The 11,455-nt window shown below is 35.4% G+C and overlaps 1 pseudogene; it reads right to left on the reverse strand.

Annotated features, from left to right (window-relative positions):
• Positions 1-2,420: 2,420 nt before the first annotated feature.
• On the reverse strand, positions 2,421-11,096 carry LOC18107932 (probable disease resistance protein At4g27220; annotated as a pseudogene).
• Between the last annotated feature and the right edge of the window lie 359 nt (positions 11,097-11,455).

Below are 11,455 nucleotides of genomic sequence, written 5' to 3' on the forward strand. Positions count from 1 at the left end.
CATAACTATTATGGGCGGACAATAAGTCATCCGCCATTTACAAAATAGAAATAAAATTAGTTAGCCTGGCCGTGCGGGCTGAGGCCTTTTTTCCAATTGATTTTCTTGTCCTTTTTTTTTTTTGCTTAATGTTAAGCTTCTATTGATTTTTTTATTGGTTTTTATGATTTTTGTTTAATGTAATATGATTTAATTTTTATTTAGTTTATGAATAAAATTTTAACATATTTTTTCTAATATTGGAAGGCATTCTGTCTATGTAGCCCTACTTATTTTTTTATTTTGGGATGGAACAATTCTTTGCTAAGGGTTTTTTTAAAATTATTTTTTTCATTAAATAAAACATTAGTGCCAAAAATCAAAGTTATTAAATACAATCGAGTCTATAACTCGTGTTTCGAGTCGGATATTTACATCGATATCTATCTCTTAAATTCCAATTTGGTATTTTGTTAAATATAATATAGTTTTTACTTGATTTTCATATAAAATGATAATTGTTTTTCCTAATACGTGGAACCTTACATTATATTTTTTTATTAAAGGCTTTAATTGTTTTATTCACCAAATGATAAGGTTGTAACCAAAATTACTACAATTATAGATGTAATTTAAGAAGATAAAAAAAATTATAACTAATATTGAATAATTTAAATAATTATCAAAAAAGCAATTTAAAATAAAAATTTGAAAGAAATTCTGCTTGTTTTGAAGATAAGTAATTGAGGTTGATAACAAAATGAACATGTAATTCAGAACAAAGCTAATTGTCATGACCCGATTTCCGGATCCATGACCAACACTTAAGCAAGATCCCCTTTAAAGTTTCATACATATGCGAACCTAAACTCACATACGAACTTATCATTTAAATAAGTCAATCAGAGTTCAACGTAATAGTAATAGTAATAACAAAACTAACTTTATAATATAATTTGATTATCTTAATACAAGAGCTAATACAAATTCATAGTTATAGAGCACTAACTAAACATAATAATAAGTTTTAATTACAACAAAAAAAGCAGGTTCTGAAGGTCAAACAAAAATGACATGCTAACAAGCTATAAGCATGAAAAAGATAAATAATGGGGGGTGAGTTGATAACATTCAATATATATATACAAGGTAATGCAACAATAAGAAATATATATAGAATTATGGCTTTAAGTTTTTATAGGAAAGTTTTTCAAATAGGCTATAACAAGAATATTAGAAGGTAAAGCTTATCAAAAAATCAAAATGCAATAAGCATAAGGCTTCACACTGTGTGATGATTAATTCTCATAGGTTGGTGACTCCCTCCACCAACTAGGGTTTAGATACAATATGCACAAAGACTAACACTACCCTATTAGTATGGGTATTCTGATTGGCATACCATAGGTTCATATTATAGTCAAACAAACAAATTCATATCTCAAGGCTCCACTCTTGACATCGATCAAATGAAAAGGTATCAATTCAGAAGTCAATTTAAAAGTATATATTAGCTCATATTAAAAATTCAAATTTAACAGTTCATTATATTATATCATAACAAGAATAATTATAAGTTTATAGACATGCTATAAGTTTGGCTTGGATTCTGCCAGAAATGGTTTCTTATAGCCGATCGCGGAAATCCCAGGATCAGAAGGAAGGTCCGGAACGGGAGTTCGGCCTCCGAACATGCTCGTAACTTGAGACCCTGTAGGCCTAAGAGTTGGAGACGCATCGGTGCGTAAGAGGGCAACATTTAGCATCTCCATAGCCTCCATTTAGTAACACCATAGCCTCCTCTGAAGAATACTCTGACCCCATTTAAGGTTATGTCATTAAAATTCAATTAAAGGCAGTTTAAAAATGACAAATATCAGACTACTCAGAAGCTTACTTCCAAGAAATATGTGAAAGAAACAAAAATATTTACCGCATCGACTTACAGGAAATCTATTTTTGCCAGTTCGACAAATGACGTAGGACTTTATCCAATGAGGTTATTGAAGCTGAATTGATGATTCAAGATTCTTACTATTTGATTGTTGATGGTGAGTAGCTCTCCACTACGTTCCTGCAGTGGTAAATAAAATGGTTTTCCATCATGCTTCTAAATAAGCAATCTAGGCTTTCTTCTGAAAAAAAGAAGAAACATTTTTACGATCACTTACACCCTCCCTCGAGAACACTCAACTGGACTGGAGCTTTCCCGAGTGAAGTTTTTATAAGTTAGATCCCAAGTGAAGTTCTTGAATTAAGAAATTTTTTTATGGTAACTTTTGAAGCATGACATCTTTGGGTTGAAGCAGAACTTCAAGTCGAAATATAAATCTTGCAGAAACAGACACACATTCTTGTTTCTTTCCAGAAGTCATTGAGGAACAGATCCAGTGAGTTTGTTTCCTGTCATTTACTAGTAGTTCGGATGATATTCATTATCATTGAATAAACAAAACTGATTCTGAAAAAAAAAATTGAATTTTTAACATTTGAATTTGGAATCTGCAAATTATTTCAAGATAATATATATGGTACAACATTTACTAATTAGATTTAACTGAACTAACTCTCAGCAGATGGCCTGGTTCTCCGTAAGAGTTTGTGGAATCACAACAGTATGATCCGTTTATAGACATGCTCTTTATAGCCTTGTATTTTGTGTTGATCGCGGAAAACCCAGGATCAGAAAGAAGGTCTAGAACAGGAGTTTGGCCTTCGAGCATGCTCGCAACTTGAGACCCTGTAGGCCTAAGAGTTGGGGACGCATTGGTGCATAAGAGAGCGACATTTAGTATCACCATAGCCTCCCCTGAAGAATACTCTGACCCCAATTCTGGATCAACCACCTCGGAAAGACTTCCTCTCTCTTGCAAAACATAGGCCTGGCAGAATCCCAGATAAATCCAAATAAGGATGCTATAATATATTCAAAATGGTAAAATGAGTGGAGGAAGTTCAGCAGAAATAAAGAACGACAAAAGCAGATATATGTTTGTCCATCTAAAAAATGTCTTCGGCAGATAAAAAAAACATGTTGTTTACCAGGTTGAATAGTTTGCAAATTTGACGAAACATTACAAGCAACGATGAAAAATTGACAAGAAACATAAGAATAGCTAGTTCACTTACAGATACTATGTGATGTTTTCCGATGAGCATTAAACCAATAATAGCATCAAATATTTTACAAATGCTTCTGATGGAAGGAAGAAATTAACTCACCAAATAGAGCACGGGACCGGCAATTGTTTTCCATGTACTCGTACACAAGCATTAATTGGTTTCCTCCAACACAACATCCATACAACTTTACAAGGATTTGGATGTTGCAGTGCAGATATCATTCCTATCTCATTCACAAATTCACGGTTTCCTTGCTTAGATTTTGAGGAAAGCAGCATCACTGCAATCACAGTTCCATCTGATTACGAACCCTGCATTCAATAATGGAAAGTTCCCACCTCAAACTTATGGCTAACAATTAATAATTTGCTCTGCTTTCGTTATTTTCTGTTCTACATCTAAAACTAGAAAGAATCCAAAGAGTTTATAGAGAACAGTTGACCTATTGCTACAGCTATTTTTCCACCACAAACTTATAGAGTGTAGCAAGGACAGATGAGAGAAAACATTAAACATTCAGTTACCTTGAAAACAGAAGCAAAAACACCCTCACCGACATTGTTTGCTGCATCGAAGTTCTTGGTAGCAGCTTTCATCTGTTTTAGTGTGAAAAGTCCTGTTTGAAGATCTAGATCCCTAAGCTCTGCAATTTTGGATGTCAGAGAATATTCAAATGTTCATCAAAAAAGTTCTGTTTTGTTTTCAGTATCTTAAAAAGAATATTAAACAGAGTAATTCTAGTTGACAGGAAAATGTTGAAGAGCTAGCGAATTCATAGAAAATATTTTTAAATCTTCAAAGAGAATATAATGAGAATTGAGTAGTTAATTTTGCAGTCCAAGTATAGATGCCAAAGAACTTTCTATTTTTTGTTCCCTTTTTACAAGGAGCCCAAAAGAAATACCAATGTCTCTATCTGCAGAGAGTTTGCCACCAAGCCAGCCATTTCTCTAAATGACACCTAGTACTAGAAGGGCAACAGAAACTGCTCCAGCTAATGTCCCAGTTTCTATGGCTACCACATTCCAGTTTCTACACCTAGTACTAGAGAATGTAACACACTAGCTACAAATATATCAGTTAATTGGATGGTCTACAGCACAGTTAAAAAGTTTTTCTCGTCAGGTAGTAGAAGTAGAAGAACTCCAACTCACAACGTTATATGGATTCCATATTACACAGTGGCGGGAAAGAAGACCCTCTTTCTGTTAAGTCACCAATCTCCTCCTACGAGAATCATAAAACATAAAATCATGCTGTCATAAACACATTATATACACATAAAAACAAAATTCAGATGTTCTGGTTGCTTACAAATCACTTAGTCTGGTCAAGGAAGCAGTGCTAGAAGATATAGTCCCCTCAAGAGAGGAAGCTTGTATATGACTGTAATACAAATAGAACAGCAAAAGTATCCATCAGTTATCAAAAAAATTAAGACAAAAAGAAAGGGTGGATTATAAAGAGGTTAAGGTAGGAAACTCACAGTTTCTGAACCTGTGTTCATTTACTGATGAAAGCAGGTAACTTCCCTGAGAAATTATTATCATTCATCCTCCTAAAAGGTGTCAAAGAAATACAAACTCAGAGTTTTTGTAAGTAATATTATTTACCATAAAATTTAGATAGATGAACAACATTACACTTATGAAAAACAATATTTGAAAGAATTCCATTAACATTATTTCCACTGAATTTGATCCATGTGCATGGTTGAATTATCAGCATAGAAGATTCAAAGATCTAAACAATCTCGGAAATTTAAATATGAGATTTTTTCTCATCAAAACCAGCTACGTTTCCTGTGCTTATAGAGGATGATTATATATCTGTTGGGGAAAACCACCCAGCCGAGGTAAATCCAAGGATAAAGACATGAAAAATGATGAGTAATCAATGCTTTATGGGTTCATAGACTTGTGAATTCGATTGAACGACACACACAAAAAAGAAAAAGTGTCTGCTTACATATCTGTCAAGTTGACCAACTTGCCAAGTTCTGCAGGCATAGTATGAGTAATATTATATGATACAATACAAGATCTATAAACAATAAACATGAAAATGAAGAAAAAGTATTACAGTTTCTGTAAATTGATCAGTTTTCGAATATCAGGTGGCATGGGTCCTGAAAAATCATTTCCTAAACAGTCTGAATGATTCAAAATCCGTACTTAAAGCCTCTAAATCCTAGCCAGGACAGATCAATCTGCCAACATTTCATGATGCACTATTCACATTGTCCTCGTTACTGCTCCTCTAAGTGCAAGGTACAAAACCAGTGAAGAGAATACGGGTAAGGTCCATTTTACCATTTTACTGTATGCAATGATTACTCTCATGCAACCACCCTGCAAACTTTGTCACTTTCTGCTTTATTTATTCACACTAACTATTCAACGTGTTCACATTACACTGCTTTAATTCCTTGAGTCTAATGAATTAATGAAAATTAATGAAGATAGAAACTCCAAAGAAAATCACTCGGCCAGAAATAACATACTTCAGTACTCGTGTCAGCAGCTAGCATGGATAAAACTATCTCCTTCCTTATAAGCGAGGGCTCTGGCATCGCTTCCATCTAGCACACCGTAACTTGCAGATCTGTTTGGCTTTTCCACTTGCTCTGTCAGACCACAATTTTGGATGTCAAAGAGAATACTCATAAGTTGATAGAAAAAGTTATGTTCTGTTTTCAGCATCTACAAGAGAATATTAAACAGAGCAATTCTAGTCGACAGGAATTGTTGAAGAGTTAGCAATTCATAGATAATATTTTTAAATCTTCAAAGAAAAATCTACAAGAGCTTGTTATTTTCAATATGAAGATGGTAGACAAGTTAAAACAATTTCCTACCAACAAAAAATAAAATAAAATAAAATAACAGAGGAATCAATAAATAAGAGAAGGAAGTTTTTAAGGTTGGGATGATAACAGCAAAATGAGGAGCGTAAACGCAAAGGTCTAATAAGAGAAAACCTTCTTTGTAGTTGAATTGGCTAAAAGGTGTTGTTGCTCTCTGTCTAATTAATACAGAGAGATTGCGAGAGAGAGAGAGAGGTAGGAATTCAAACACTGACTTGCATTTGATGTTTTCAAGAGAGAGGGAAGAGATTGATATTGAGAGGGAGAAAAGGAGGAATTAAAGCATCCACTTGCTTACCCGTAATTCATTATTAATATTAAGGGGCAATGTCGTCTCATCCCCAGCCATTTCAAACTACACAAAGGGAAGAAGCACATCAGTCATTAAGTGGACACGTAGCTTAAGGTTAATTCATTAAATCCAATTAAAACAACAATGCTTACTCTTAATTTAATATTATTTCAAGGGCACTGTCCTCACTCATCCTTTAACAAACTTTAAAAAGGGACGAAGGACATCCTTAGCGTTAGTACTTAGGATGCTCCCACTCCACTACTGACTCCCACCATTCTTCTGAATTTGCAGTGATATGTTGAAGAGAAGGGGGAGGAGATGGCTCACAATTTGTCACTTCAATTACTTGGAGAGAATCGCAAATCAGTTTTGCACTGCAAATGCTTTTCAGTTCTGGTAATCCCTCCAATTCCAGATATCCTAACTTTGGGAGTTTGAATTCGATATTGCTGCTGCTGGTTTCTTCACCCATAACCCCCTCTTCATCTGGTCTTGTTCCACCTATTATCTCCTCCATTTTCTCACAAGTACCAACTCTAATCCTTTCCAGGTTTACGAGGCTTGGCAGCAAGACAGGAGGGAACAACTTCTTCATACTTCTACATCCATGACAATAGAACTCTTTAAGACCAGAAAATATATCATTGTAAGACGGAGCAGAGTAGAACCAAGAAGATGAAACCAAGCTCTCCATGCTATTGCAATTCCTATTCTCGATAACCTCTAGTTCAGTTGCATTCTTTATTAGAGACCAAAAATCCCATAAACTTGTTGAATGTCCTTTGGGAAGATGACCTGAAAATCTCCCTCTCTGTCGATACTCAAGTTACCCAAAATAATTGTTTTCCTTCTGAAATCATCATGATCATAATAAGACTTATCCAGTAGTCCTACACGAATTTTGTATGTGCTTAGTGATTTGGTTTCATCCCAAGATTTAAGATACTCCACGTAGTCTGAGTAACCTTCAAAATGGCATACCAAACTTTCCAACTTCCTCAAGCATGCCACTTCCTTAGCTTTAACTGTTATCGGAACATATTGTGCTTTTCTATGAATAGGTTCAGGAATCCACCTCTCCAATTCAAAGACTTGCAGGTGAGAGAGCTTAGGTAACAACCCACTAGGAAACTCCTTTTCACCACATCCACTCATTCTAAGATACCTCAGGTTGCATAGACATTCCATGCCTTGAGGCATCTTTTCAAGTGCCCAAGTACCAGAGAGATCTAACCTATTCAGTGCCTTGAGCTTTTCTAATGACGGCACATGCCTTAACATATCACAATCAATGAGCACTAATCCAGTGAGACTCACCAATTCAGAGACAGAATCTGGTAGTTTTGTGATAATTGTACGAGACAGATCAAGAACCTTAAGCCCACGCAACTGCTCAAAAAATGAATCTGCAATAAATTGCAACTCTGAGTTTCTGCATAACAATAGAGTTAAAAGATTGGGACAGCTTGGTGAATGGTTGGGAGGAATGTCTTTAATGTGGTTATGCATCAGTGAAACTCTAGTAAGATTCTCTGTCCACTCCTCTGCATCCGGCACTTCTCTTAACCGTGCACCTGCTTTAACCATGCCTTGAGAGTTCTCTTGCAGTATTTGGATGGCCATATCCCTAATCAAGTCATGCATCTTGAAATATCTATCACCATACACGTTGTTAGCACCTTCCAATAGACAGACACTTTCAAGTCTATTAAGCATCGTGTGGCCCTCGTCAACTGCTTCTTGCCTGCTCTCCACTCTTTCAATTACCTCCTCATCGATCAAATAATCTATCAACTTCTCCCTTACAATCTCATAATCTTCAGGAAATAATGCACAATATAAGAGACACTGTTGTAGTGCTAAATCATGTAACTGGTCATAACTAAACCTCAATAACCGGAATACCTTATCTCCCATGTCCCTACATTTTGATTCTTTCAATTTCTTCAATGTATTCCTCCACTCATGTAGGTCATCCACTCTCCTCAAGCTTCCTGCGATTGTAATAATGCCCAATGGCAAACCAGCACATTCCCTTGCAATATCTACTGCAATTCGTTCCACTTCTAGAGAAAGTGGCATGTCATGTCCGAGTTTCTCCATGAACAAATCCCAAGCTTCACTATTCGAAAGTGGCTTCACTTTGATTTCACGTCGTCTATCCATCCATTGACAAACCCTTTTAGATCGACTTGTCATAATCAGCTTGCAACCTTTCAGATTGACTGGCTCCGGAATTCCCACTTCGTGTAGCTCAAAAGTGTTCCACAAATCATCTAAAATGAGAATTCATTTTTGTTTCCTCCTTAGTTCTTTTGATAATTTGACAGCTCTACACAGATCATCATCTTCACTTGAAAGATCCATGCCAAGACATCTAGCAATAAGATTTTGCAATCTTTCAATGCTGAAATCTCGAGTCACGGTCACCCAGCAAACACAATGAGAAATGCCTAGTCTTTCTAGAAGCTTATTATAGATATGTTTCATCATTGTTGTTTTACCGACTCCTCCCATTCCGTAAATGCCAATTATCGAGACTTCATCATCCATTAACCAAGACCATATCAGATTTGTATTATGTTCAAATGCTCGACCCACTAGCTTTGTAGAGCTAGTAGGTAATGGATCTCCTGGAGTCTCATTTGTGTTGTCTGTAAGCCCTCCAGAAGAGCTAGCTCCTGCACCAGGCTGCACTACTCCTCCAGTCCCATTCTCTATATCATCCTCCATTAACCATCTACTGAACTCTTCCACACTTCTTCCAAGTGGGTGACCCATTCTATCCGCTGCTTGTGTCGTTCCTGCATCTCCTGCCACATTGTCGACTTCATTGTTTTGTTCTTGTGGAGTGGTTGAAATGACATTATCATTAAAATTGCTTGAACTTGCTATGCCTTTATGTCTTTTGTTGCAATGTCGCATATCTAGAAAAGCTGCTTCTTGAACTTGTTGAGGAACTTGCCCACAAACTGCAACACCATGCCCTTCCTCTCCTGACAAATGCCATTTGATCCTTGAAATGGAAGCAGCAGCAGCAAATTTAAAGCCACAAAATGTACAGATGAAACGACCATCATCCAGCTTCTCAACATGATCCCAAAACCGATCCTTCCGTTTAGCCATTTTCACCGCTAACTTCTTTGGCCCTTCAAACATCAAATAAAAAATTGTCAAAAGTAAGGCATAAAAATGGATGTTGAATTAATTGGAAAATAAGAACTCAATCTTAAAATGAAAATTTAGAGGAAATCATTATTTTTTAAATAAGTAAGCAAAGGAAAAGAGTGCAAACCTCAATCTTACAAAACATTAATGCCGTTAAGTGTGTTAACAAAATAAACTGAATCTGTATAATTAAATCAATCATTACAAATTCTAAAATTAAATAGGCAGGCACTTAACTATATATTTTCCTATAGAGATGCACTTCAAGCAGATAAAAAAATTATAACAACTATTGAATAATTTAAATAATTGTCAGAAAAGCAATCTAAGATAAAAATTTGGAAGAAACTCGGAGCAGTTGAAGTAGAAAGCAAAATGAACAAAGTTATAATATGAGTTTGAGTTCTATAATGCATAGAACTCAAACTCATACTTTTATTTGGAAGAATCAAAACAACTAATATTAACAATGAATTTGGTATGAACTCTAGAAGGCAAGGACTTTAAAAGTTTCTCAATAAGATTTCAACAGCTTGCGGTTTACGAAAAAAGATTCAAAAACAAAGACAGCAACAAAATGAAGAAGATGAAGTATAAACACTTTACCTGGATTCAAAAGAATTTTAACAAAAGAATCTGAAGCTAATTGCTGAGTGAGGAAACGTGTGGACGCACCCCAATGTTGAAACTCTGGGAAAGCTGATCTGAAAATGTAAGCACAAGAATATGAGAAAGAGTAGGCAAACTAGTCACCTATCAAGCTGACAAGAGGCACTCAACAGACAAAAGAAACCTTGAGAGCAGCTGTTTTCAAGATAAATAGTTTAAGTTGATGGCAATATGTAAGAACAAAGCTAAATATGAGTTTTGAGTTCTAAAATAGATCAAGCAACACATATATAATTAAGTTCTACCTGATTGATCAATCTACAATCCTACTTATTAATTCTACAACCAAATGGGCAAATCTTATTTGAAACAAAATTAGTGGTAGAAAAACAAGAAAAGAAAGTAGGATTTACCTTTCAAGCAAGAAAGATACAGATCAAGAACACAATACGAGATGATTCGATTCAATCATAAAAAGGAAGCACAGATCATGAGAAAGGTTTAAGAAATTTGGTGAGGGGAATTAGGAATTCAATGGTATACAGAGAGAGATCAAGCAGAAGACAATGTCATTTTTGCACTAGCTGGCTACCATTGTAGTCGTATGGTCAGCTCAATAATAATTAATCATTGTATTGTTTAATAAGGAGGAAGGTGCTAGGAAGGAAGCAACAGCTTTCCTACCAAAGATTATATTATAAGATATAGCAAGTTGCTTTTAACCTTTAATTATACGTAAGTGCTCTGCATATAATTAAGAATTATAAAAAAAGAATCAGAAGCTAATTGTTGAGTGAGTTAACGTGTGGACCCACCACAATGTTCAAACTTTGATGAAGCTCATATGAAAATGTAAGCACATGAGTATGAGAGAGAATAGAAACATTTTAGTCTTAAAATCAGATTTTCTGAGGGAAAGCAGCAAAGTTGTTTGGTAGCGAACAAGGAACAAAGAACGCAGGACAGACATCCATGAAAGTGGACAGAAAGAATTGCACCTCAGCTCCCCTTTGATCTCTTCCTCGTCTATGCTCTCTGAATGCCTTTTAAAGATACAGATCAAGAACACAATACGAGATGATTCGATTCAATCAGAAAAAGGAAGCACGGATCATGAGAAAGGTTTGAGAAATTTGGTGAGGGAAATTAGGAAATCAATGGTATACTCAGAGACCTCTCTCTTAGTGGAAGACTGGCTATTAAAGTCACTGCAATTTGCAAGCAACTTTTTTTTTTTTTTTTATCTTTGGAGAAGTCAATAGAAATTGGCAGGAAGCTACAACTTCACCTACCAAAGGTAAACAGCAAATCCCTTGTGCTTTCTTTGTCATGTATGCAAAGACTAGTCTCACTTGCTCTATTTATTCATACTAACTATTCAACGTGTTATGTACTTTTTAATCTACTGAATTGAT

The sequence above is a fragment of the Populus trichocarpa genome, unplaced genomic scaffold, assembly GCF_000002775.5.
Source record: "Populus trichocarpa isolate Nisqually-1 unplaced genomic scaffold, P.trichocarpa_v4.1 scaffold_25, whole genome shotgun sequence".
Taxonomy (NCBI): Eukaryota; Viridiplantae; Streptophyta; class Magnoliopsida; order Malpighiales; family Salicaceae; genus Populus; species Populus trichocarpa.